This window comes from Lissotriton vulgaris, chromosome 3_1 (assembly GCF_964263255.1).
Source record: "Lissotriton vulgaris chromosome 3_1, aLisVul1.2, whole genome shotgun sequence".
In the NCBI taxonomy this organism is placed as follows: domain Eukaryota; kingdom Metazoa; phylum Chordata; class Amphibia; order Caudata; family Salamandridae; genus Lissotriton; species Lissotriton vulgaris.
This window is the reverse complement of record NC_141689.1, coordinates 1,139,381,482-1,139,408,128: the sequence shown is the minus strand read 5'-3', so window position 1 is coordinate 1,139,408,128 and position 26,647 is coordinate 1,139,381,482. Positions and strand designations below refer to the sequence as shown.

At 45.7% G+C, this 26,647-nt stretch overlaps 1 protein-coding gene across 3 annotated transcripts in view; it reads right to left on the bottom strand.

The window, feature by feature from the left end:
- Window positions 1-26,647, bottom strand: part of HERC3 (HECT and RLD domain containing E3 ubiquitin protein ligase 3) — a 667,675-nt gene that overhangs the window by 349,889 nt on the left and 291,139 nt on the right. The window lies entirely within an intron of this gene.

The following is a 26,647-nucleotide window of genomic DNA, read 5'->3' as shown; positions in this document are numbered from 1 at the left end:
GCGGCGCCGTGTTTCCCCCATTTTAAATGTAACAACTGCACATTTTCCTTAATCGCCATAAAAAAATGCCCTTGTTCACTAGTAAATGTCCCTACTCCTCCCTTACCTATAAGAACCTACACGGCCGGCCTATTGAACTGTCGCTCCCAGCCGTGTCACTCAAGTGAAATATGGCTGTTGCTCTCGCCGAAGGCCTGGGATCTACTCTCTCTCTCACAGAGACGTGGATTAAGGATTCTTCTAATCCAGACATCACCTTGGCTATTCCCCCGGGCTATCAACTAACAGGCATAAATCGTGAAGTCCCGAAGTCTGGTGGTGGAATTGCTGTCATTCAACTATCTCACTTAACGATCACGACCAGGAAAATTCCCAATGTAGGGTCCATAGAGCCCTTATACTTTTCCATCTTAGACGCTTCTTCTGCCATATTTTCGGGTGTCCTTGTGTATAACCCTCCGGTAACCCCTCTATCCGCCATGGCCTCTTTGTTGGCGGCGATTGCAGATCTGTCACTTAAACACCCCCATTTCACCGTATTAGGGGATTTTATCCTTCATGTTGATGTAAGCAGCTGCTTACGTGCCAACAATCTTTTGGACTCTATGCAAGGCTTGAATCTGACCCAGTGTGTCAGGGGTCCTACACATTTAGCATGCCACACTCTTGATCTGATCTTTTCCAATTGGGCTGACCTCAAGGTGCTTCCTTCTCTGCCTCTCATGTGGTCTGACCACTTCTTGATCCCGTTTGAAGTGACTTCACCTAGGCCGCCCAATTTGGCATCCAAAATGAGAGAACAGGGCAGAAAAGGGCATAAGGTCACATGTAAGGCCTTGGAACAAACATATATGAGTAGATCAGGCCCACTGTCGGGTGACCTTAATGCGGAGTTATCTAAATTTAACAATTATCTTTCCACCGCTATTGAGCAAATTGTGCCAATGCAGTACCTTACCTCCCTAAGATACAAACCTTCGGCTCCCTGGTTCTCAGTGGAATTACGGGAGAACAGAAGCGGATGTAAGAAAACTGGAGCGTGCTTGGCGCCGGACGTACGACCCGGCGGCCAAAACCCTCTACAGATCGGCTCTTAAAGAGTTCCATAAACTCAAGCGCAGCACTATGAAAGATCACTTTGAAGAAAAAATAAAAATGGCAAAAAATTCAACTAAGACCCTTTTTAACATTGTTAAAGATTTTGCTAACCCCCCTGCCTTGGCCGGCTCCGCTGCCCCGAGTCAATTGCTCTGTGATGGTTTGTCAGGTTTTTTCTACGAGAAGATCGCTAACCATCACGGCAACAATCAGAACCGTACAGCGATTACTGTAGATAATGGTATGACTTATGATGAAGTGCTTACCTCATTTAAGCCCTTGACCAAAGAATATGCTCTGTCTCTGCTCCTAAAATGAAAATCATGCTCCCCGCTTGACCCGGCCCCGGCTCAGACTCGGAGTGATATGGCCCCGTTACGGGTTAATCCTTTATTAGAAATATGGAATACCTCTCTGCAATCTGGCCTTTTCCCCTCTCTGTGGAAACATGCAATGTTGTTACCGATTTAAAAAATAGCAGATGCTGATCCACTATGTTTCAGTAACTACCACCCTATCTCACTACTCCCCAAGCCAGCAAAGGTTTTGGAGAAGGCAGTACAGGAGCAACTATCCGAATACCTAGAATCTAACCAGTTGCTACATGACACCCAGTCAGGTTTTAGGCCAGACTTCAGTACAGAGTCGGCCCTACTGGAAGTGTCTGAGTCAATTCGCGAGTGTGTGGATAGGGGAGAGGAGGCCATGTTGGTCCTCCTCGACCTATCCGCAGCATTCGATACTATCTCGCATGATATCCTGTTGGATCGTCTCCGTGAGGTGGGCATAGGAGGGACCACGCTTGCTTGGGTGAAATCCTTCTTGATGGACAGAACTCAACAGGTCTTCCTCAGGCCGTTTGTCTCCACGGAGAAACCATTGACTTGGGGGGGTCCCGCAGGGCTCTGCACTCAGCCCCCTTTTATTTAACGTATATCTGACTCCGCTAGCAAAAGTGGTCGAATCTTGGGGCGTCAGAGTGGTCTTTTACGCTGATGATACTCAGCTTGTGTTTTCTTTTAAAGACCACTCTGATAGCTCCATGGTTAATTTCCGCCACTGCCTGGTGAACATCGCCTCCTGGATGTCCTCCAACAATCTAAAACTGAATACTGATAAAACGGAGGTCTTATTTTTTAAATCAGAAATTTCCAATTCCAGGCAATGCTTGGTGGCCGTCTGAACTTAACCCCCCCCGACCCAATCAACCCCCCCCCCCCCCCCCCCCCCCGGAACCTGTCCAAGCTGATCGTAATTTGGGTTTCCAATTTGATACAGCTTTATCCTGTAAAACCCAAATCAGTAAAGTTTCGGCATCTTGCTTTGGAAAGCTTCGAATGATTAAAAAATCGTTCCTTTCCTCCCACTTAATTCACAGAGAACGGTGGTTCATGCCCTAAGTACGTCCCACTTGGACTACGCAAATAGTCTATATGTAGGAGCCCTGGCGTATCTTATTAACCGTCTCCAGACAGTGCAGTATTCAGTGGTCAGGCTGATTTGTAATATTCCTTATCGCCACTCCATTACACCCCACTTGGCTAAACTGCACTGGCTACCAGTGAGGTACCGCATACAGTTCAAGGTCCTGGTCCTTGCCTTTGGAGCTCTCAACGGACGAGGCCCTGCATACTTGAGACATAGACTTAAAATGACACAATCGGCACGTGACCTCAGATCAAATCATCTGCGCCTGATGCATGACCCACGTTTTCGTCTTGCACGCACTGGAGGTCGGACCTTTGCTGTGGTCACATCCAAACTTTGGAATCAACTACCGATGGAACTTAGATTTACTACATCTGAGCCTCTGTTTCGGAGGAAACTGAAGACCTGGCTCTTCTCCATGATCTAGCTCTCACTGAATTCCTCTGGCTGCCGTTCGTCTGCAGCGCGAGGACACACCCGTTGGGGGTAGCCGCGCCCTTTACAAGCTTCTAAAATAAATAAATAAATGTTGAAGCTAGATAATTTTTCATCCCAGTGACTGTTCAAACTATCGAACTGAATTCCCACCTTGCAGCGTGACCGGAGTCACTGCAGCTAGCAGCACGGCACTGGGTCATCTTGATCACTGTACCAATAGCTTGTCAAGTGTAGACATGCAGAAAACTATATTTGAGGTACTTACCATAAGGGAACAACTTTTTGTGGCTACAGCTTAGAAAGACCCAATGCAGTCCTGAATGCAGCAATTTCAACATACCTATGAGAGTGCCATTGAAGCCAGCGTACATTTAAGGAGCTGAGCACCCCTCCTCCAGTCTATATATGGACCTGATCGGTGAAGCAAGCCTGTCGCCATCTTTGCATCCAAATCCTCATCCAGTGCTGTGATCTTGTGCAATGTACCAATGTCAGCTTCCATTATAATCAAAAAGTGGTTCAACAGGGGTGTAGAGTAGGACAAAAAGAGCCTGACAAAGGCAGGATACAGACAGATAATGCAGACTCGATTGGGAGTATGAAACTGTGGGGTTGGTGGACTGTGCGAGTGAGAAAAATATGGACTAAATGCTGTTGATGGTGGCTTTGAGGACTTCTGGAAACTACTTGGATGGATTGGGTCTAAGGGAGGAGTCAAAGTAAGTACTGGGCTTCATTGACAGAGGGACATTAGGCTGAGGTTGAAGGTGGAAGAACCAGGCAAGTAATAGCAAGAGGGACAGAGCTGCATCACATGGTTGTTGCAGCTTTTGCCATGAGGAACTGACTCGATAGGTGTGAGAATGAGTCTAATACACAATTAAGCCAGTTGGTCATTACTAGTAAAAACAGATTGTGGGGTACTTTCAAAGGCATAAAGAGTAGAAGGTGACAGTTGGGAAAGACTCCAACAAATGATGTTAACTGCACTGACCTGGGAAGTAGGTTAAGTGAGATTGGGCAGACAAGAGACAGGGTCGCAGGAGATATTACTTGCTGTAACAATACCACAAAAGAGAGATGAGACGTGGCTGACCTGAACAGTAGACGATATGGAGGTGAAAAACAGAAGTGTGGGGGAAGCGATGGTAACATGAAAAATAAGTATAGACCCTGGCAATGTGAGAGGTGACTGGCCATTATGCTGGAAATACCTTTGGCCTATGTAGTTAGTGAGGTTTGATATTTGAAAATTCTGAATAGGCAGAGAACAAAATAAAAAAGGGAGGATTAGGCTACTATGAAGAGTAGCTACAAGTGGAGCTGCTTACCAGGTGGCCATTTTGCATTTGTAAGGGCCTGTGCTCTTCTCACACTTATCTGAAATTATATTTTTGCAATGCTAGGTATAGCATTGGACATGAAAGTAGCTAGATAATTGCTTGTGGGTGGAGAGAAGTACTGTTGAAAGACAGGGTATGTACAATGAGATACAGTCTTAGTGCACAAACCAGCCCATCAACATGTAAAATAAGGCACTGAGTTGGGGAGTGGTCTTCAACAATGGGTATTTTTATCCCTATGTGGTAAGGATGTGGTCAGGAATGAAAAGATAGTGAGCACATTTACATTAATTTCTCCCCACAAAATTGTCCACTTAGCTTACTTTGGGCCTTCTCGATAAGATGCAGCTTAGTTCTATGGAGCTATGAGCAAAGGACTTGTGTTCGGGGACACCTGTCACACTCATGGAATTGCACTGAGGAAAACAAAAAAGTCATGAGTGGATTGCTTAAATTAAACTTAGCCTTAGGACTCTTCTACACCCTAGTGGCCAAGATCAAATAGGCTGAAAGCGGCCTAGGGTTGTTTCTGCTCGCCTAGCCCAGTAGTTTGTGCTGGACTGTTCCTATTATTGCATGACTAAAGCTGGTTTCCATATGGCTGGTTCTTTTCTGTGGTGGTATAGTGGGCAAAAAGGAATATGCTACTTACCAGTATGCATCTGTTCTTGGCATGTAGGGCTGCTGACATTCATATCTGTGCATAGATCGCCGCCTAGTGTTGGGTCCGGATGATTGCACATTGTTGTCCTGGAAGAGTCTTCGAAGTATCACGAGATAGGTGACTCCTCCCCTGGACTACAGTGCACATGGGCATCTTCTCCATCCTCAGATTGTTTTTCGCCATTGTGGCAGAGATGGAGATAGTAAAGTAAGAGATGGCCCTGCAAAAGATAATGCTGCAGCTGCGACAGGCACCGGGGAGGAGGGCGGGCGATATGAATGTCAGCAGCCCTACATGCCAAGAACAGATGTATACTGGTAAGTAACATATTCCGTTCGAGGCATGTGGCCTGCTGAATTCATATCTGTGCAAAGACTGTATAGCAGTATCTCCTCTAGCGGTGGTTACCTGTGCCAGCTGCAGCAGTTTGAAAAAGAGTTTTTAGGACAGCATGGCCTACAGCAGCTTGCTGCTTTGCTTGCACGTCTACACAGTAGTGTTTTGTGAAAGTGTGTATGGTAGTCCATGTGGCTGCCCTACATAGGTCTTCAAGAGGAATATTCAATAGGAAAGCCATGAATGCCCCCATTTTTCTTGTAGAGTGTGCTCTTGGGGGGATGGTTAAAGTGTGTTTGGCTTTTTGATAGCATATTTGAATGCATTTAACTATCCATCTGGCTATTCCTGACTTTGATATTGGATTCCCTTTATGTTGAGGTGAAAAAGCAACAAATAGTTGCTGTGTCTTTCTAAATGATTTAGTTCTGTCCACATAGTAAAGCAGAGCTCTCTTGACATCCAGTGTGTGTAGGGCTCTTTCAGCTACGGACTGTGGATTTTGAAAGAATACTATTGATTGGTTAATATGGAAATTTGATACAACTTTTGGCATAAAATTAGGGTTTGTTCTAAGAACTACCATGTTAGCATGTACTTGCATGAAAGGCTCTTGAATTGTTAGTGCTTGTAATTCGCTAACTCGCCTGAGTGAGGTAATGGCAATCAAGAAAGCCTCCTTCCATGTTAAGAATTGCAGTTCGCACGAGTGTAGAGGTTCGAAAGGAGGTCCCATAAGTCTGGTAAGTACTATATTTAAATTCCAGACTGGGGAAGGAGGGTGTCTTGGAGGGATCACACTTTTAAGGCCCTCCATAAAAGCCTTGATTGCTGGTACTCTAAACAGTGAGAGGTGTTGCCTGTTTTGAAGGTATGCTGCTATAGCAGCTAGATGTAGCCTTATTGAAGAGTATGCTAGGTTGCATCTTTGAAGATGCAGCAGGTAACATATAATGTTTTGTATGGAAGCATCTAATGGGTTGATTTGGTTATTGTTGCAGTAAATAACTAATCTTTTCCATTTAGCTGCATAGCATGCTCTAGTAGTTGGCCGTCTTGCCTCCTTGATAATGTTCATGCAATCATGAGGCAAGTTAAGGTATCCTAACTCTACGACTTCAGGAGCCAGATCGCTAGGTTCATTTGATTGGGATCTGGGTGCCTGATTTCTCCATGGTTCTGAGTTAGAAGATGGGGTGCGAGGCACAGCATTTGATGAAGAACTACTGAAAGCTCCAGGAACGTTGTGTACCATGGTTGTATCGCCTATGTGGGAGCAACTAGGATTAGCGTGAGTGACTGTTGCCGCAGTTTGCGTGCCACCAGCGGAATCAGTGGTGCTGGGAGAAAAGCGTACGCAAATCTGCCTGACCAGATCATCCATATCGCATTGCCCTGTGACAATGGATGTGGGAACCTGGCGGCAAAGTACTGGCATTACGAGTTTTGGTTGGAGAACTTGGGGGTGAATCTCCCATTCGTGTAGTTGTTGGCTGTGCCTGCTGAGCAGGTCTGCTATCTGATTGTCTTTCCCTGGAAGGTGTTCTGCTAGGAGAAAGGTGTCTTTTGGAATTACCCACTTCCATATGCTTTGTGCCAAGTGGGACAGCTGTGGAGAGTGTGTTCCTCCCTGTTTCTGGATATAGTACATTGCGGTCATGTTGTCGGTCCGGATCAACACAGTCTTGCTGTACAAGTATTTCTGGAATGCTTTCAGGGCTAGAAATATCGCCAACAACTCTAGTTGGTTGATATGCAGTTTCTTTTGCTTGGTTGTCCAGAGCCCTTGTACTGTGTAGTGAAGGAGGTGGGATTCCCAGCCTATCAGTGATGCGTCCGCTGTTAGTACTAGTTGTGGAACCGGCTCTTGGAACAGTCGCCCCTTGGAAAGGTTTTGTGGGTTCCACCACTGCAGAGAGTTGTGAGAGCGAATGTCTGCCAACACTAGGTCTTTTATTTGTCCTTGAGCCTGGTTCCATTGCCTTGCTTGGCATTCCTGCAATGGACGCATTTGAAGTCTGGCACGGGGGAGAATGAATATGCAGGAGGCCATCATGCCTATGAGCTGCATGAAGACTCGAGCTGGCAGAGAGTGTTGTGGCTGAAATTTGCGAATGAGCATCTGCATGCTGGCTATCCTCGCTGAATTTGGGTATGCCTTTATCTATAGTGGCTCCCAGATATTGTTGTATGTGGGATGGTTGCAGATTCGATTTTGGGTAGTTTATCAAGAAGCCTAGGCTGTGTAGCAGCTGCAGTGTTTGGGACGTGTTTTCTGCACATTGTTGGTACGATTTTGCTTGTATTAGCCAATCGTCCAGGTGTGGGAACACATGAATGTGTTGTCTCCTGAGATGTGCTGCTACTGTCGCTAAGCATTTTGTAAACACTCTTGGAGCTGTGGTTACCCCGAAGGGCAAGACCTTGAATTGGTAGTGTTGAACTTCTATTGTGAACCTGAGATATTTTCTGTGAGCTGGATGGATGGGTATTTGAAAATACACATCCTTGAGGTCCAGTGTTGCTAGGAAGTCTCCTTGCTGTAGTAGTGGGAGCACTTGCTGTAGTGTGATCATATGGAAGTGCTCTGACAGTATGTATTGATTTAGGGGTCTGAGGTCCAATATTGGTCTGAGGGAACCGTCCTTCTTGGGAATAAGGAAGTATAGGGAATATACTCATGTCCCTTGATGTTGGAAAGGGACTGGCTCTATGGCCCCCCCTTTCCAGCATGCATTTCACCTCTTGTTGTAGCAGGGTGATGTGTTCTTTGGACATAGGACGGTGTCTGGGTGGTATGTTTGGGGGGTAGAAGTGAGTTCCAGGCAATAACCATTCTGGATAATTTGTCTCACCCACCTGTCCGTGGTAATTGCGTTCCAGACAGGTAGGAATTGTTGGAGTCTGCCTCCGACCGGTGTTAGGTGGTCCGGAGGTAGCGTGATGAAGTCACTTTTTTGTGGTAGTGGAGGCTCTGGTGTTCTTGCCTCCACGTCCTCTTCCCTTATTATTGTTTCCCCGATAATCTCCTCTGTTGGAGTTTTTGGTAAAGGAATATTGTGTGTTGCCTTTGTATGATGATGATGTTTGGGAGGTATTGCCTCCTGTAGCTGCCCTGTATGAGGAGCGTTGAAAGAACTTCTGTGTTGCTGAAACTGCAATGCTCCCATTGACTTTGCAGTTTCTGTGTCCTTTTTCATTTTATCTAAAATGGTGTCAACAGCAGGGCCAAAAAGGAAGTCTTGGTTGACTGGCTGATTAAGGATGGTGGACTGCACCTCATTCTTAAAGCCTGAAATACGCAGCCATGCATGTCGCCTTAGTAAAACACTAGTGTTAATAGACCTGGCTGCGGTGTCTGCTGCATCAAGCGCACATTTGATGGAGGCGTTTGTGATTAACTTTCCCTCCTGTATGAGGTCATCAGCTTGGGCTTTAAAAGGCTCAGGTAGGTGTTGCATTAAGCTTTCAAGCTGGTCGTAATGTGCCCTGTCGTAACAAGCTAGCAAAGCTTGTGTATTGGCAATCCTCCATGAATTGGAGGCCTGGGCTGCTACCCTTTTACCCGAGGTTCCTAGTAAATGTAAATGTAAATGTAAATGTGTTGTATTTGTATAGCGTGAACAGTAACCCGTAAGCATCTCGGCGCTTGTACTCCTACCACAAGGGAACCCCTCCTGGCTTTTCCTTGTGAGGTGTCCACTCCTGGGCATCCCATGGTGAAACCAGGCATCCCTTGTGTATCGGGGGCCGTTGTGGAGACTAAGCAAGCTATTGCCCAGAGTTGCAGCGTGGGGCCCATGCTTAGATTCGGCACTGAGGCGAGAATATCCGGTCAGAGGAATTTAAGCCTGATCCCGCCGAGGCGGGAATCGAACCCTGGTCCCTGGCCAGCGCTCTGCATCAAGGTCTGCCGCTCTTGAGGAAATATAAATTTTATGGTCAAGAAATGTTCCCTAACGTGTACCCCATCGTCTCCATGTACGAGCTTAAAGTGCATGTAACTTCCCTCCTGTGCCAGCTATGAAGACGCAACCACATTTGCGTCCAACGTTAACCTGTCTTCTTTCAGATCCACCCTGAATGGGTCGGATATTCCGTTCCTAAATATGCCTTGCCACCGTCTTTGTATGGTGCACTTTCACGTATTCCTGGCTCTGTGCGAGCTAGGCCCTGTTTTCTGTCATCAAGCCTCTTTCCAAAAGCATCTCTGCCTCCTGAAACTGCAACGTGGGATGCCCCCACCCGTGAACTCTGTCCTACTCCCTGCGAGGCGAGCGGAGCCTGGCTCGGCCTGCCTGCCTGCCAAAGACAGTATTTTACCTTCATGCTATCAGTATAGCCAAGCTTAGCTTCCCGAAAACACATTCCAGTCCAGCAGAATAGATAAACAAATCTCCGGCTGCAGAGCAAAGGGCCCGGCCTCTCTGTCTCCATGCAAGTAATTCATAGCTCCCGTCACCATGGTAGGCCCATGGCCCCTTGCTTTACACATAGACACGTAGGCACATATGCACGCATTCATAGTCAGTATAGGATAGCCTCTGCCCAAGAGACCTTTCCTTCTAGATAATATGGTTCCCAAACAACAGATATCAGATATGATATAGGAACGAGTTGATCTGACATGCCAGACTTCTGTCTCTTTCCTCTAGTGTAAATGTCAAGTCCCCTGCACCCTCCAGCTTTACGTCAGTCACACGTCATGCAGCTGCGCGCGCATCCCGACTTCAGATTTCTGCTGACATTGCAAGATTCTGCTATGTACCCACACTCTTGTGACACTTTCATATGACGTCTTCTAACACACACCTCTGTACACGCCCTAGTTCACGCCTTCTGATTACGTATTGCTAACACGTGTGTGTTCTTATCTTGTTTCTCTCAGCTGTTACGCCTTCTGCATTGATTTTCATTATGTGCATTAAGTATAAAAGTTGTGTATTGTCAATAAAGTATGCTCTATCCCTTCCTGAACCCCAGTGGTGTCAGGAATCCGATATCCGGTTCTAGAACCATTCCTTTTGAAGGAATAAAACCCCTAAGAACTCTAACACCACGGACTCTGCGTCTTTCTTTCCGATTGAGTTATTTTATTCTAAATACTTACCTGCATAGAAATTAGGACGGTAATTTAATATTTACCACATTAATCTGGCGCCCGAATAGGGACCCCTCCCCCACCCCACGCGCCGGTTGGTGCGTTGCAGCCTTGGCCCCCTGCCACAGTCGAGACGGACACTTACGCGTACCCGCAGGATTTCCTGTATCTCCCTCAGGCCCACGGAGGTGACGGAGACTGCGATCAGCACCCAGACGAGGCGGTGAGGAGTGCGGAGGATCCCGACCAGAGCCTAGCCGAAAGAAGCAAGGTCCGAGGTGTCAAGAGGCCCACCAGTTCCGAAGTATCCACGTATCGAGTCGAGTCCAGTCCGGTTCAGTCCAGTCGAGTTTTCCGAGGCCTTCTGTTCCGTGCTTCCCGGTGAGTACCGTTGCTGGGGACGCATCTAGACGGGTGCATTATTATGTATCCGGTAAAGACGGGTTTGGGTACACAAACACGGTCTGCACTGTTTTAGACAGTGTATCTGTGCTGTTTAGCAGTACATAAAGTATTCAAGGTTTTCAATTTTTTTGTTCTCGTTCTTCTGAAACTCAAGGGTAGTTCATATGTGTTCAAATGTTTCATGTGATAAATGTCGTGGTATGAGTGACTGTTTGACGTATATTACTGTGTTTTTGTATAACTAGCTGTGCTCAGAGTAAGAAACAAGTATCGAGTGACCAGCACTACGTAACAAAATGCAGTTTTTCAATAAATTAAGACAGATAGGAACTAGGAAAGGGATACTAGAGGAAGAAATTCCTATTCCCCCTAGGGATACTCCCGGAAATTTTATGTACCATAAGCATGGCATAGATGCCATACTGTATCTAGATTTATGGGCCGATTATACCAAGCACCTAGAAGAGAGACACCGGTGGCCAGCTACCGGAACATGGGATGCCGAGTGCATCATGAGAGTAGAGGAAGCGCTATGGAAAAAGAAAGCCAGACAGTCCCAGAAAGATGCCATAGAATTGTGGCGTAAAGAATCACATAAGCGTACAGAAAAAGCACTCCGAAAAGCTGAGAAACATAGAGAAGAGTCAGATGAAGTCCGAGAGAACGAACTAGTTATTGAAGGTATCCGAGTAAAAGCAGAACAAGTAGACCGCATGCGAAACACTCTTGCCAATGGCATATATTTAGTGACCGAGGGTCCGCCTAAGGACACTCCAGAAATACCGAAAGATCTGCCGCCACCATTGGTTCCGACTAAAGTAAGCCACAGGACCACAAAAGACATATTCCTTGCCTCCTATCTAGACGATGTAGCTCCCGCTTACACCAATTCACGTACTAACGTACCACCTACTGACGGTGGTGGCAACCCACCCCGAGACAATGCCCAACCCGTACCGCAACAGAGTTCACCTGCCCGAAATCCTGTTCCACCTGTTCCTCCACCACTTCCAACACCTAAGATGATTACACTGAATCCGTTTGGGCCTGATCCCGGTAAAATACCAGTTCAGTTACTTACACAGACTCCACAGACAAGTCATGCTCAAGCCTCCGCCTCAGGAGGTGCGACAGGAGGTCACCAGACCCCGCCACAAACACATAGGTTAAACATAAGGGACATATTAAAGAACCGTACACCCCGAACACCAAGTTTCGACATGCTTAAGGAACCCCTTCCAATTTGCAGATACGATCCAGTACCCGGTAAAGACGACAGGATGTTGTTAGCATCTCTACGCTTACGAAAAGTTACAGATTACTTAATGTTGTTCCCAGGAATGACTGAACACCTGGATAGAATATACCATTTTATCCAGACTGGGGAAGGTCCTGAAAGTATTAAAGAGGCCCTGGCTCACCAGAAAATTGACACTCAAGGTTGTATATTACGCTTCTTCATAAACTGTTTAATAAGAGAACGAGACAGGCCTGGGGTAGACCAGGACGAGATGGATGCACTAAACAAGTGGGGTCAGAATATAGCCGATGGAAAACACGACAAACAGAATTGTATAGCAAGTATGTATAAAAAGATCAGGAAAGAAGTAATAGAAATACACGAAAGAAAGGAACAAGAAAAGGAAAGAGATAGTGACAGGAATAACTCCTCCGAGGAGGACGAACCAGAGGAACAAGACTCGGCTAAAGGAATAATAGCATATGTAGGTAAGGGAAATTACCTTAAGAAAGGCATTCGCCCAGAAAGCAAGAGAGTTTTTCTCTCTGGCATCTCGAAAACAAGTTCTCCTGAATATCTGTTACAGGCTACTGATAAAATTCTTCAAGAACGAATGGGGTACCATGTACTCAATTCTATGGATGAACAAGAACTAGCCCGGTCAGCAGTACTATGGGCTGACAATCCTAGCACATATAATGATGATACAGTAGCGCAGAAATTTTTGAACCTTTCCCCAGACGAGCAGAAATTAGCTGGTATGTACATGATTCAGCATCTCATCACGTTATACAGACATCAACATTCTGATCCAGGTCCTTTACCTGATACATTAGAAGCACTGCTTATGAATAGATGGAGAGGCCTCAGTACCAAGTTAATTCAAATAATTCTAGAACAACGGCACAGATATAACGCTTTCTTAGGCCCACAATACGTTCCAGCTCCGCCCCCAGAAAGAAAAGAAATGTTTCATTTTGACAGGCAGAATCCTTTACGAGAAGTACACCCAGTTATGAATGCCGATAATACCCTACGACGTGTGTTTGTGTACACACCTTTAACAAAGTTGGAATTATTAGAAATGAAGAAACTAGTGCCCTGTCACGATAAAGACCCTGCAGGTTTTCACCGAGAACTTAAGGACATGTTACTCATGGGAGAGTACACGTATACGGATATTATGAAATTGTTAAAAGTACTGCTGCCCACGGGTATTTACGAGAAACTAAAGGAAAAAGAATGGGAGGTGGGAGACAAAAAGATTATTTGGACTGAAATAGAAGACGAGGAAAAAGGTCGTACTCCAGGGCTAGGCCTTGGGGACAAAGCTAAAGCATTACCAGGTTTAATAGTACAGGTTCTGCCAAGATTACTGACAACTAAAAAGGAAGACTGGGACGCGATCTCAGCCTGTAAACAGAAACACGATGAAGACACTAGCGATTTTTATTCAAGATTCGAGAAATGTTTTATTATTAATAGTGGCCTGAAACCAAGCAGCGAGTCATACCCACACCTTTTTGTAAGCAAATTAGTCGAGAATTCCCTGACACAGGTTAAGAATCGTGTATATAAAGTCGAAAGTACATGGCAAGCAAATACGCCATCTCAGATGTTACAAATGTTACAATATCACCAGAACAGAATTAGAGAAGAGCAAGAACATGAACATAGACGTATGAAAGACACGAAAATGAAAATGCTAGCTGCCCAGTCAGTCCCAGCTGACGGTCAGAAAAAGGGTGTGACCCAGACAAGTAATTCAGCAGCTCCTGTTAAAGGAACATGCAACTATTGCAAGCAGCCAGGCCACTATGTAAACGAATGTCCAGTCCTGAAACACAATATAGCAACAGGTAAAACTAAAGAAAGACCGCGTCAGCCTCGACAAGACCAGGTCCAGCAACAGACTTCGCAGAATATACAGCCTATGCATGCTTCCCCACATACAGCGCAGACCGTAGCGGTACCACAGCCACAGCCCATTGCCGCGACCCAGCAAGTTTCGCAGCAGATGTACCAGTATGCCCAATCTGATTATCCCGATTATCAGCGATACACATGAAATAGCCTAGAGAGGGAGGTTGGCTTGCCTCTTATTGAGATTCCTGTAGATCAAGAGGGTCCTTATGTACATAGTCAAGTATTAGGAAAAGACAGAAAGTTTCTAATTGACACAGGGGCAAGTCGCACCACAATAAGTCACGACGAAGTTCCAGGGGCACCCCTCTCAGGCTCACAGAATGTTTCCCTTGGTTTTTCAGGACAGCCTATTGTAAATGAAGTATCAGAACCCGTTTCCCTAGCAGTAGGTCCATTATCACGTGTTACAGACCTGTTACTCACAAAGTCATGTCCAGAAAACTTATTAGGTATCAAGACACTGAAAGCTCTAGGAGCTATAATATGCTGTTCTCCGGAGGGAGTCAGACTTTTCCTACGTGACTTTAAGGGTCACTATGTATTACGAGAGTTTGATGTCAGATTGAAAAATGTACCGAAACACCTGTGGGCACAAGGCCCAACCGATGTAGGTTGTATGCACATTACACCATACCGTGCTACACTCAAACAAGGAGTTGTTTTACCCCGAATCAGACAATACAAGTTACCGCCTGATGCTGTAGCGGCTTTACTGGAAATCATTGAAGAGCTCATTGCCCAAGGAGTGGTCGTAGAGACCGACTCCAATATCTGTAATTCCCCTATCATTCCGATTCTTAAACGTACTGATCCCAATGCACCGCCAGTATATCGGCTGGTGATTGATTTACGAGAACTGAACAAATGCATTGTACCACAGTATCCTGTGGTTCCCGATATATCATCCTTATTGACTGCTATTGATTCAGAAGCGACGTTCTTTACTGTAATTGACCTCAAGAACGCCTTCTTCAGTGTACCCATTGATCCAGAGAGCCAATATCTCTTCGGATTCAGTTTAAATGGCCGAAGCTTCAAATTTTCACGCGCACCTCAAGGATTCACAGAAAGCCCCAGCATCTATAGCCAAGCACTGAAAAGACAACTTGACTGTATCCAAATGCCAGTTAACACTGCCTTACTCCAGTACGTCGATGATCTGCTGATCACCGCACGAAGTGAACCCGAATGTGAACAAGCATCGCTGACAGTTTTACACTTTCTGGCTGACAAGGGACACAAGGTGTCTCCTTCGAAGCTGCAATTCTGTGTTCAGCAAGTAGTGTACCTTGGGCACTTGCTGAACAAGTGGGGGAGACAGCTCACACCTGATCGCATTCAGTTAATCGTACAGTTACCACAACCCAAGACACAAAAGGAAGTGCGGGCCTTTATAGGCCTCACCTCGTACTGCAGACAATGGATTCCTCAGTATGCATTTCTAGCTAAACCACTGATACAGTTGACAACACAGGAGGCAGCGACTTCGACTGTCCTCCCTTGGACTCAGGAACATACACAGGCTTTTGAGGAATTAAAGAAAGCCTTATGTCAAGCACCAGTTCTAGCGACACCATGTTACAGCAAACCTTTTACACTTTTTGTTACAGAACGTGATGGTACAGCATTGTCTGTCCTCACACAAGATCAAGCAGGTTCACATAAGCCTTGCGCTTATTTTTCAAGTACATTAGATCCAGTGGCCCAGGCCCTGCCTGCATGCTTGAAATCAGTCGCAGCAACAGCCCTAGCAATCAGACAAAGCGATTCAATAGTATTAGGACACCAGTTGACAGTACAAGTTCCACATTCTGTAGAAGTCCTTCTAAACCGAACACAGACTCAACACCTGACTATAGCACGACTGACAGGTTATGAACTGACACTATTCCAGCCACACATAGAAATCAGACGTTGTAACATTCTAAATCCTGCCACGTTGTTACCATCGGTTATGACAGATTCAACCCCGCATGATTGTATAGAAATCATTAATGCAGTAACAAAACCCCGACGAGACTTAACAGATGTTGCACTGACAAATCCCGACCTGACACTTTACGTGGACGGTTCATGTCTGAGAACAAGCACAGGAGAATTAGTGGCCGCATATGCAGTGACCACCGAAACTGAAGTCAAAGAAACACACCGTATTGATACACTGTCCGCTCAAGCAGCAGAGCTTATCGCTCTGACTCTAGCCTGTATACTAGCCAAGAACAGAAATGTTAACATATACACAGATTCACGTTATGCTTTCGGAGTTGTACACGACTTCGGAATGTTATGGCAAGAACGAGGTTTCTTGACCTCTCACGGTGCCAAGATCCAACACGGTCCGCTCATTCAAGCACTGTTAGAAGCAATACATCTGCCTTCAGGCATATCCATCATGAAGTGTAAAGCACATACTAAAGTTACTGACTCTATTTCCCAGGGTAACGACCTGGCAGACCAAACAGCAAAACATACCGCATTGACTCACACCCAGGCAACTGATGTGACAAAGACAATAGTACCGACACATTGTATGACAGTTAGGGATCCCACACTAGATGTAATCGATATTCAGACACACGCTACTCCAGACGAAATCAAGAAATGGACTGAGCTAGGAGGGTCCAGACAGATCAGGGTTGGATGACGAAGGGAAAATGTACATGGTTTCTCCCCGACTCTATGGTTCAAGTCATAATAAATACAGCACATAGTCCAGCACACCTGGGAGAAAAAGCCATGTTAGACAGTTTACAGAATCTCTGGTACAACAAACATTTACGAGCAGCAGCAAAACAGAAAGTGCGTACTTGCATGATCTGTTGTCAGTTCAATCCAGGTAAAAGCGTCCCTGTAGAGCAAGGTGGATTTCATCCTCCCGATCACCCTTTTGAAGTCCTCCAGATGGATTATATCCAGATGGAACGTTGTCGAGGATTCAAGTACGTCCTCGTAGTTGTTTGTGCACTTTCCCGTTGGACAGAAGCATATCCAGTCCCAGACTACACCGCCCCGACCACTGCCAAGCAGCTGGTTCGAGAATTCTTCCCACGGTACGGCTTGCCTCGTATCGTATACTCAGATAACGGACAGCCATTCTCGTCCGAGCTCATGAAGCAGGTTTCACTCCTGCTAGGATATCAGTGGAAATTCCATTGCGTCCGACACCCCGAAGCAGCTGGCCTTGTAGAGAGACATAATCAGACACTGAAAACCCGTCTTGCTAAAGTTTGTAAAGAGAAAGGGGTCGACTGGATAGTCGCCTTGCCAGTTGCACTGTTCTATATGAGGATGGTTCCTCATTCGAGATCAGGGCTATCCCCGTATGAGGTGGTCTTCGGCAGGCCACCAAATATGTGGGGGACGCCCATGCCTAAGAAAATAACCGATGTTGATTGTAATATGCTGACAGATTACCTTGCCTCCTTGATGTCTGCACTCCAATCATGTCGTTCACAGGTTGCCGCAGCTTTTCCCGACAACACTGACGTGAAGCCACACGATGTCCGTCCTGGAGATACTGTGCTGATACGAAATTTCGACAGGAGGAGTCCGCTGGAGCCCCGTTGGCAGGAGCCGAAGCTCGTCCTTCTAACCACGAGGACTGCGATCAAGGTGGAGGGCAGAAAAGGGTGGATACATACAAGCCACGTCAAAAAATGTAATGAACTGCTGCTGCCAGAAACTGACTCTTCCGCCCCCTCAAAGGACTGCCCAGATTCTAGTGACTTTAAACCTCCCATGGTAGAGAAAACTCCGCAAGAGGAGTACAAGTTGAAATTGCGGTCTAGCAAGTCAGACAGTTTAATTGTTTAAGTCCTCCCCTAGGTGAATCGGTTAAATAGTTTCTGACATGTATCCCCTAGACCCCAATAGAGAGAGAGATAGAGAGAAACAGATCAAGAAGCAACGATACTGCAAATCTCTCAAAAGTTACTGTATTGTTACCTTATGGATTATGTTTTCTTTAAGTCTAACGATTATTGTCACAAGTGTAATTCTACATATATACTTTCCTATTGCTACACGTGCACATTCTTCTTCTAATGACACTGCTGAGCATTCTTTTAGTGAGTTACCCCTTCATGAATTGTCCTACCGACTTGCGCTGCGCAACAATACATTCATTAGTATGTTACACCACTCGCATCAGACCAGCAACGCTACAAACTGTTGGATATGTGGCCGACTCCCTCCCTACCAGAAATACAAGGGAGTTCTGCCCCTCTTCCCGTACCCGTTCACACATAATGGTTCATGTGGAGCCTGGTTCAGTTTAATTAATGCCTTAGATTCAAATTCCGTAGTTTATCAGGGTAACTGGGTATGGGGAAACCTGAACACAGTTCTGCATAAAATGTGTTATCCTGACAAAGAGGGACTTCCCAGAAGGACAGGGACTGATCTAGAAAATGAAGTATATGGATTAGGAAATTTTACACTTAACCTCATGATTCTAAATGTTGAATCCGAAACCGAGCCAGACTTGCCCACTATGTCAGTACTACCAGTCAAAGGTGAATTATGTATCAGAAAGAAGGGTTCAATACACCTGGGTCATAGTAAGTGTGCTACCGTGATCGAATTTAGTGATAAGGGCAAGTCCACATTCAAAGCTACACGTCATTCCTATTTCATTTGTGGTCAGACCGCATATGTACGTTTGCCTTTAGATTGGGATGGGACCTGTTACATTGGTTTCTTACTGCCACCTGTTTTTCTAGCTCCACCAGATTATCATAGAAATTCCCGTCTAGTTCACAGACCCAAAAGAGACCTCCCAATTGTCGACTATACGGAAACGGCATGGGAAAAATTCACAGATTTCAATAAAGGTTTCTTTCCCTACTTAGGTGCCATCTTTAATAGTAAGTCTATCCGTCACTTAACCAGAACTCTCGAAGCAGTAGTGAAAGAGACTACTTCCGCCCTAGGTAACTTGACTGAGGAACAGTCTGCTATGAGACTTGTCGTTCTTCAAAATCGTCTTGTTATTGACGTCATACTAGCCGATCGCGGAGGAGCCTGTAAGGTCCTCGGGTCAGCTTGTTGCGTTTTCATCCCAGATAATGCTCCGTCCGTATATAAGGCTATTACCCGTCTCCATAAGATAGCTAGTCAGATACATCAGAATCCAGGCACTTGGACTTGGTCCGGTTGGCTCTGGACTACTATTTCAGCCTGGGGATGGAAAATACTGTCACTCCTTGGAACAATACTACTTATAGTGTTCAGTTGCTGTCTATGTTTACAATGTGGGCCAGCGATTTGCGGCTTGTGCGCCACATCCTGCACTCCTCATTCAAGTCAACGTTCTAAATCCCATGTGAAAAAGGATGAGCAGATGATGCTAACTACTCAAATAAATAGATTAATGACGATTGATATATCATGAAGGGTCCGTAGGGAACAAGGAGGGAATGAGGAAATATAAATTTTATGGTCAAGAAATGTTCCCTAACGTGTACCCCATCGTCTCCATGTACGAGCTTAAAGTGCATGTAACTTCCCTCCTGTGCCAGCTATGAAGACGCAACCACATTTGCGTCCAACGTTAACCTGCCTTCTTTCAGATCCACCCTGAATGAGTCGGATATTCCGTTCCTAAATATGCCTTGCCACCGTCTTTGTATGGTGCACTTTCACGTATTCCTGGCTCTGTGCGAGCTAGGCCCTGTTTTCTGTCATCAAGCCTCTTTCCAAAAGCATCTCTGCCTCCTGAAACTGCAACGTGGGATGCCCCCACCCGTGAACTCTGTCCTACTCCCTGCGAGGCGAGCGGAGCCTGGCTCGGCCTGCCTGCCTGCCTGCCAAAGACAGTATTTTACCTTCATGCTATCAGTATAGCCAAGCTTAGATTCCCGAAAACACATTCCAGTCCAGCAGAATAGATAAACAAATCTCCGGCTGCAGAGCAAAGGGCCCGGCCTCTCTGTATCCATGCAAGTAATTCATAGCTCCCGTCACCATGGTAGGCCCATGGCCCCTTGCTTTACACATAGACACGTAGGCACATATGCACGCATTCATAGTCAGTATAGGATAGCCTCTGCCCAAGAGACCTTTCCTTCTAGATAATATGGTTCCCAAACAACAGATATCAGATATGATATAGGAACGAGTTGATCTGACATGCCAGACTTCTGTCTCTTTCCTCTAGTGTAAATGTCAAGTCCCCTGCACCCTCCAGCTTTACGTCAGTCACACGTCATGCAGCTGCGCGCGCATCCCGACTTCAGATTTCTGCTGACATTGCAAGATTCTGCTATGTACCCACCCTCTTGTGACACTTTCATATGACGTCTTCTAACACACACCTCTGTACACGCACTAGTTCACGCCTTCTGATTACGTATTGCTAACACGTGTGTGTTCTTATCTTGTTTCTCTCAGCTGTTACGCCTTCTGCATTGATTTTCATTATGTGCATTAAGTATAAAAGTTGTGTATTGTCAATAAAGTATGCTCTATCCCTTCCTGAACCCCAGTGGTGTCAGGAATCCGATATCCGGTTCTAGAACCATTCCTTTTGAAGGAATAAAACCCCTAAGAACTCTAACACCACGGACTCTGCGTCTTTCTTTCCGATTGAGTTATTTTATTCTAAATACTTACCTGCATAGAAATTAGGACGGTAATTTAATATTTACCACACTCTAACCATTAAGCCACACTTCTCTCAGTATCTTTGACTCCTTTTCGGGGGGAGGGGCTTCCCCCGTTGTTTGTGAGTTAGCCCTTTTTCGTGCATTAGCTACCACTAGTGAGTCTAATGGTAATTGCCCTCTGATGTAGGTAGGGTCTGTAGGGGCTGCTCTATACTTTTTCTCAATCCTAGGATTGATTACCCGTGCCCTGGCTGTATCCTTAAATATGTCAGGTGCGTGTTTTAATACTCCCTTTAGCATAGGAAGTGTTCTGACACCTTTTTCCGAAGTAGGAAAGGTGTCAAATAAGAAGACTTCCTCTACAAGGTCATTATGCATATCTACATTGTGGTACTGTGCTGCCCTGTCTATTAATTGGTTGAAGACAATGGTGTCATCAGAGGGTGAAGGCTTAGTTGGATAAGAGGAGACATCAGGGATGGGATGGGTGTTATAAGGGTCAGTTGGCTCCTCCCATAGTGCATTGTGTGGCTCAGGATCCTGTGGATAATCATAATCAGGCTGAGGATCCTCCCTTGTGTTCCCCTCATTGTCCCCATAGTGAGAGGGAGAGTAAGGAGGAAAAGGAGTAGTAGGCATAATGGGATAGAATGTAATGAAGGGTCTAGATGGAGAAGTCCCAAAGTCCTTCTTTTTTTAGTGGAATAGGGGAATGAGAGTCAGTGTCCAGTGGCCTCTTTTTCCTGTGCAGGATTGTCACTTTACTAGTCTCTGGATTAATATATATCTTTGTTTGGTCGTCTTCTGGATCGGGTGGGAAGAGTTCTTCCTCCACTGTTCTTGGTTGTGACTTTTTTGGGTCGACAACACCTTCTGCTTCGACGGCTTTTGGTGCCTTAATGCTTTTCTTCAGCTCGTGCCCTTTTTTCAGGTCGGCAAGTGTTTTCGGGTCGACCTGGTCTTTCGGTTTGACACGTTTCTTGTGCTCGACAGGCTTTTTTGGTTGACTGTCCTTTCCTGAGTCGATGGTCTTTTTAGGATCGACTGGTGTGTTTGGAGCACTGGTCTTCGGGTCGATAGCCTTCTCCAGCCGGATTATAGGCTTCGATATGGCACCCTTCCCGTCGGCGCCCTTCTTTGGTTCGGCGACTCTTTGCATGGCCGGCCTTTTCGGGCCGACGTCCTTTTTTGTGTCGGCGCCCTTCGGCTTGGCGTCCTTTTTGGGCTTGACGGATTGTTTCGGGTCGGCGCCCTTCGGCTCGACGGGCTTTTTCGGGTCGACGTTTTTTTTGGGGTCGACGCTTTTAGGCTGTACGGCCTTTTTCGGTCTGACTGTGTTCTTTGGATCGACGCCTTTAGGCTGTACGTTTTTCTTGGGGTCGACGGCCTTCGGGTCGACGACCTTTTTAGGCTCTGGAACCTTCTTTGGGATTGCGGTACTTGGCCCTGGGGTCTCTGAAGGTTTCGGTTTCAAAGCCGAGCCGGATGGCAGGGCTGGCGAATGTTTCTTTGGATCTTGGCTAAGGCCTTTTGGCGATGCCTCGACCGGAGCCTTTGTTAACGGGGTAATCGGTGTCGAGGGCACTGTACTCACAATTTGCCCCGGTGGGATTTCGTTATCGGAGTCCGAGTAGCCCTCGACGGTGACGATCTCAAGGTCTGAATCTGGAGCTTCTTGAAGTTCCAGGTCTTCATCGAAAATGTTGTCCGGTTCCGGTGCCTGTCGCTGCATCTCTTGCCTAGCGGCCCGTCGATTCCGTATGGTTTTCTTCGACCGAAACTGGGCGCAGGCTGGGCAGGGTTCTTCCTTATGGTCTGGAGAAAGGCACTTGTTGCATACTTGATGCTTGTCAGTATGCAGGTACTTGGAGTGGCTTTGTGGGCATCTTTTAAACGGGCTCCTTTCCATCGACAGCAGGCCCACGTGGCATCGAAAAGGCCCAACGGCAAGCGTCGATGACCGATTCGAGATGGAAAGCTTTATCGAGTCAAGAGGTACCGAGCGAGAACAATACCGTCGAATTCGAAGGCCTTTTGGCATTTATAAATGTTTTGTTTCGATTCCGAAGTTGGTGTAGGAATAACATCCGAACCCAATGGTGGAAAAAAACAATCTGAGTATGGAGAGGATGCCCATGTGCACTGTAGTCCAGGGGAGGAGTCACCTATCTCATGATACTTCGAAGACTCTTCCAAGACAACAAAGTGCAATCATCCGGACTCAACACCAGGCAGCGATCTATGCACAGATATGAATTCAGCAGCCCACATGCCTCGAACACAATGTTCCCCTATTTTTTTTTTCTTTTCCTAAGTTCAACGTCCTAAGTGTTACAGGTAAACCCAGTCGTGGGCCCCATGCTCACTGTTCCATAGGACTCAATCTTCACTCTACTGAGGCTCAAATACTTTGAAACTGGTCAAAGTTTGCTTATGCTCTCGCTAAAGAAAGGCACTGACCTGGCAGTTCAGACTGCACTGTCCCTATTGGAGCAGGACCACGACTGGAGTACAACTGGTTGCTCCTGGTCTGAGAAGGCTAGGTCACATGCATGGGCACAGCTATTTTGTTTTAGGAAATCCGGGGGGAGGTCATAGAATTCGATTTGAGACATACAGCAGCAGGTCAGGTAGGGGTAGGAGATGCCAGGATATGTCAACTGGGGAGAGAGGTCGAAGGAGGAGACGCAGCTGCATCCAGGAGTGTTTCAGATAGTGCTCATTTAGGTCTTGCAAGTTTGAAGGTAAGACATCACCAGTGTGGCAGTTGTCAACTCAAACACAGCAACAGTGATTACAGCAAAGTCCCAATGAAATAAGACTAGAAAGACATAACTAACCAAGCTGTCAGGTTATCTGAACCAAGGAAATCGGGGCACATCACTCTTGCCTTCAGAGAACGTTAATGTCTTCTGGTGGTGTGAAGTTCAAGCTACTCTGCACTATCTAAATAGTTACAGGCTTAATTTGCTAGAAATTGATACAACTAAATTTGGGATTCAGCAAGGCAAACCAGCTTTCTCAGTTTAACCAATAGTGTCAAAGAGGGAGATCAATATGAGTGCTAGGTGCCCAATTCTAGAATTCTTTGCACCCAGATCGATCTGGCAACCTCCCCAAAAAAAGTTAAGATAAGTTTTCTTTAAAAAAAAAAATGGAGGCCTTCACACTGCACTATGAAATGATTGGAAATACACTCCCTTGAAAAAAGGAGTGCACTATAATTAGCGTGGTTCAAACTTCACAGAAACTACAAACTGAGCATGTAACGAGATTTTCAATCCACCTTTTATATAGAAATTCAATCACTAGGAAGGCGTTTGGTAAACACAAGAACTACCTCACAATAGTATTCAGCACAGGAAATTGATATAATCATCCTCACAGAAACTTGGCTTAATGAGTCATCCTCCCTTGCCTAGATCTTCTTGTCCCACCCGATTACAACATCATTAGATTAGACAGAACGCACAAGACAGGTGGAGGCTTAGCCTGCATACATCGGTTCGAAATCTCCATCTCGAAATTTCATTCGGAATCCCTTGCCTCCTGTGAATATTTGGGGATTTCTGTTAATTCAAGTACCCACTCTTACAAACTACACATTCTTTACCATCCTCCAGGGTTAAATGCTGAATTCACTGAACAGCTTTTGGAAATTATTACTTCAATCTTTTCCCCTCACTCCAAAGACCTATACCTGGGTGATTTCAATCTACATTGGGATAACCCCCTGGACAAGCAGGTTAACGCCCTTAAAACCTTCCTAGCAGACCCTTCCCTAACCCAAGTTATCTCAATGCCGACTCACTCAAAGAGTGCCACTCATGATTGGCTTATATCTAATCAAAATACTATTGACTCACTCTCGGTTATGCCTTGTGATTGGTCAGACCACCACATTATCACCTTCCAAATTCCATCCGCATTCAAGAAAATCTTCCCGCAACAATGCAAACATAAACATTGGATAAGAGACACAAATAACATTGATTGGAACAGCCTGGCCTCTCACTGTGAGAAGGTTCTCACTCCCCCCAATAACGGGTTAGAAGTCAATGACCTCACAGCTCACTACAACTCCGTAATGACCAAAGTCTTCGAGCAAGCCGCTCCACCAAAACTCAAAAAAATTCAGGAAAAAGACAATAACCCATGGTTCAGCGAATCCTTAAATGAAGAGAGACGCAAACTCAGATCAGCGGAACGGAAATGGAGGCAACATCCCTCCCCATATCATCTCAAACTTCTCCGGAAATCGAGAAACTACTACAATAAAAGTATCCTACAATCAACAAAAGTATTTTTCAGATCAGAACCAGACAAAGCCAAAAGTAGACCAAAGGAACTCTTTGAAATTCTGAATCAACAATCTAACAAATTAGCTAAATCTTCACTCCTAACATCGAAATCACAGTTGAGTGGTGTAGAATTCTCCTCATTTTTTTCTGCTAAAACTAACTCTCTTCAACTCGAACTTAGTGTAGCAGGACTTAATTCAGCCACCCCAAAGGGCAATCAAGTCATTATGCCTGCAATGCTTGAGTTACCACGGCCCAAAAATAACTCTCTCTGGGCCACTTTTAAACTCTACGATCTCAACGAAATCAAAAATATTATTGCAACGACCAAACTTAACAACCACTTCAACAACCCCGTCCCCTCAAATTGTTTACCCCACCTCTTCCATATCATCTCTCCTCTTTGGACCAATATCATCAATGTCTCTCTAGCACAAGGTCACATCCCAGATTGCTTAAAAACAGGACACATCACCCCTATCCTTAAAAAAACCTACTGCAGATAACCACAACCCCAACAACTTCCGACCAATAACCAATATTCCCATTCCCAAGGAAAAATGTGTTCAGCAACAACTAAACCAACACATTTCTAACTTCAATCTACTGAACATTCACCAATCGGGTTTCAGTCCCGGGCATAGCGCAGAAACAGCCATCTTACATATAGTAGATGACGCCCTGCAAGCCCTTGACCGCAACAAAACCTGTGTGCTAGTTTTTCTCTACCTCTCCTCAGCCTTCGATACGGTCAACCACGACAAACTACTAAGAAGACTAGAATACAGGATGGGTTTTTCTGGTAAAGTCCTTCAGTGGTTCAAATCCTTCTTGGGAAACAGAACACAATCCTACTTGATCAACAACAATCTTTCAGCTTCCTCCCCTAACCTACTGGGTGTTCCTCAAGGCTCCACACTATCTCCCATGCTATTCAACCTATACGTCGAACCACTCACTGAGCTATTACAGCTGGAGAACATACCCTTCCACATGTACACGGTTGACACCCAACTGTACATCAAGATCTCCTCTATCGAAGATGTAAGGTCAATGAATACAGCCCTCGAAAAGACAGTCCAATAGCTATCGACCAACTTCCTCAAGCTAAACTCTCAAAAAACAGAGTTTCTCCTAAACTCCCCCCTTAAGAACGCCACTGAGACAAAGGAATGGATCAAAACTATCACAGCGTTGAACTGCACGCCAACAGTAGTGGACTCCTCCATATCACTAGGAATCACTCTGGATAAGAACCTGAACATGCAAAACCATGTCAACTTATTGGCTAAAAATGCCAGCTTCCATCTCAGCTATCTCAGAAAAATGAAACCATTTCTCGAGAAAGCGGACCTCAAATCTGCAGTCCAGTCCTTAGTTATTTCTAGACTTTTGTACGGGATGTACCACCCTCGCGGGGCTTCCCAAATTCTCAACCGCCCCTCTAAAAGGCTGTCTCAATGCTGCAGCAAGACTCACAACAGGCTCTAGGAAATTTGACCACATATCGCCACACCTGAAAGCACTCAACTGGCTACCCTACGAAGCTCGAATACACCTAAAAATGGCCTGCATCACACACAAGGCGCTACACCACAACACCCTTTCAGTACCTAGCCCAAAAACTCAGCCTAACTGGAGGAAACAGACATTCAAGGAGTGCTAACAATCTACTTCTGAAACCCTCACGTTTCAAAAAGTCTAAAACTTCCAACAGAGCTTTCTCTGGGGCAGCTCCAAGAATTTGGAACTCCCTTCCACC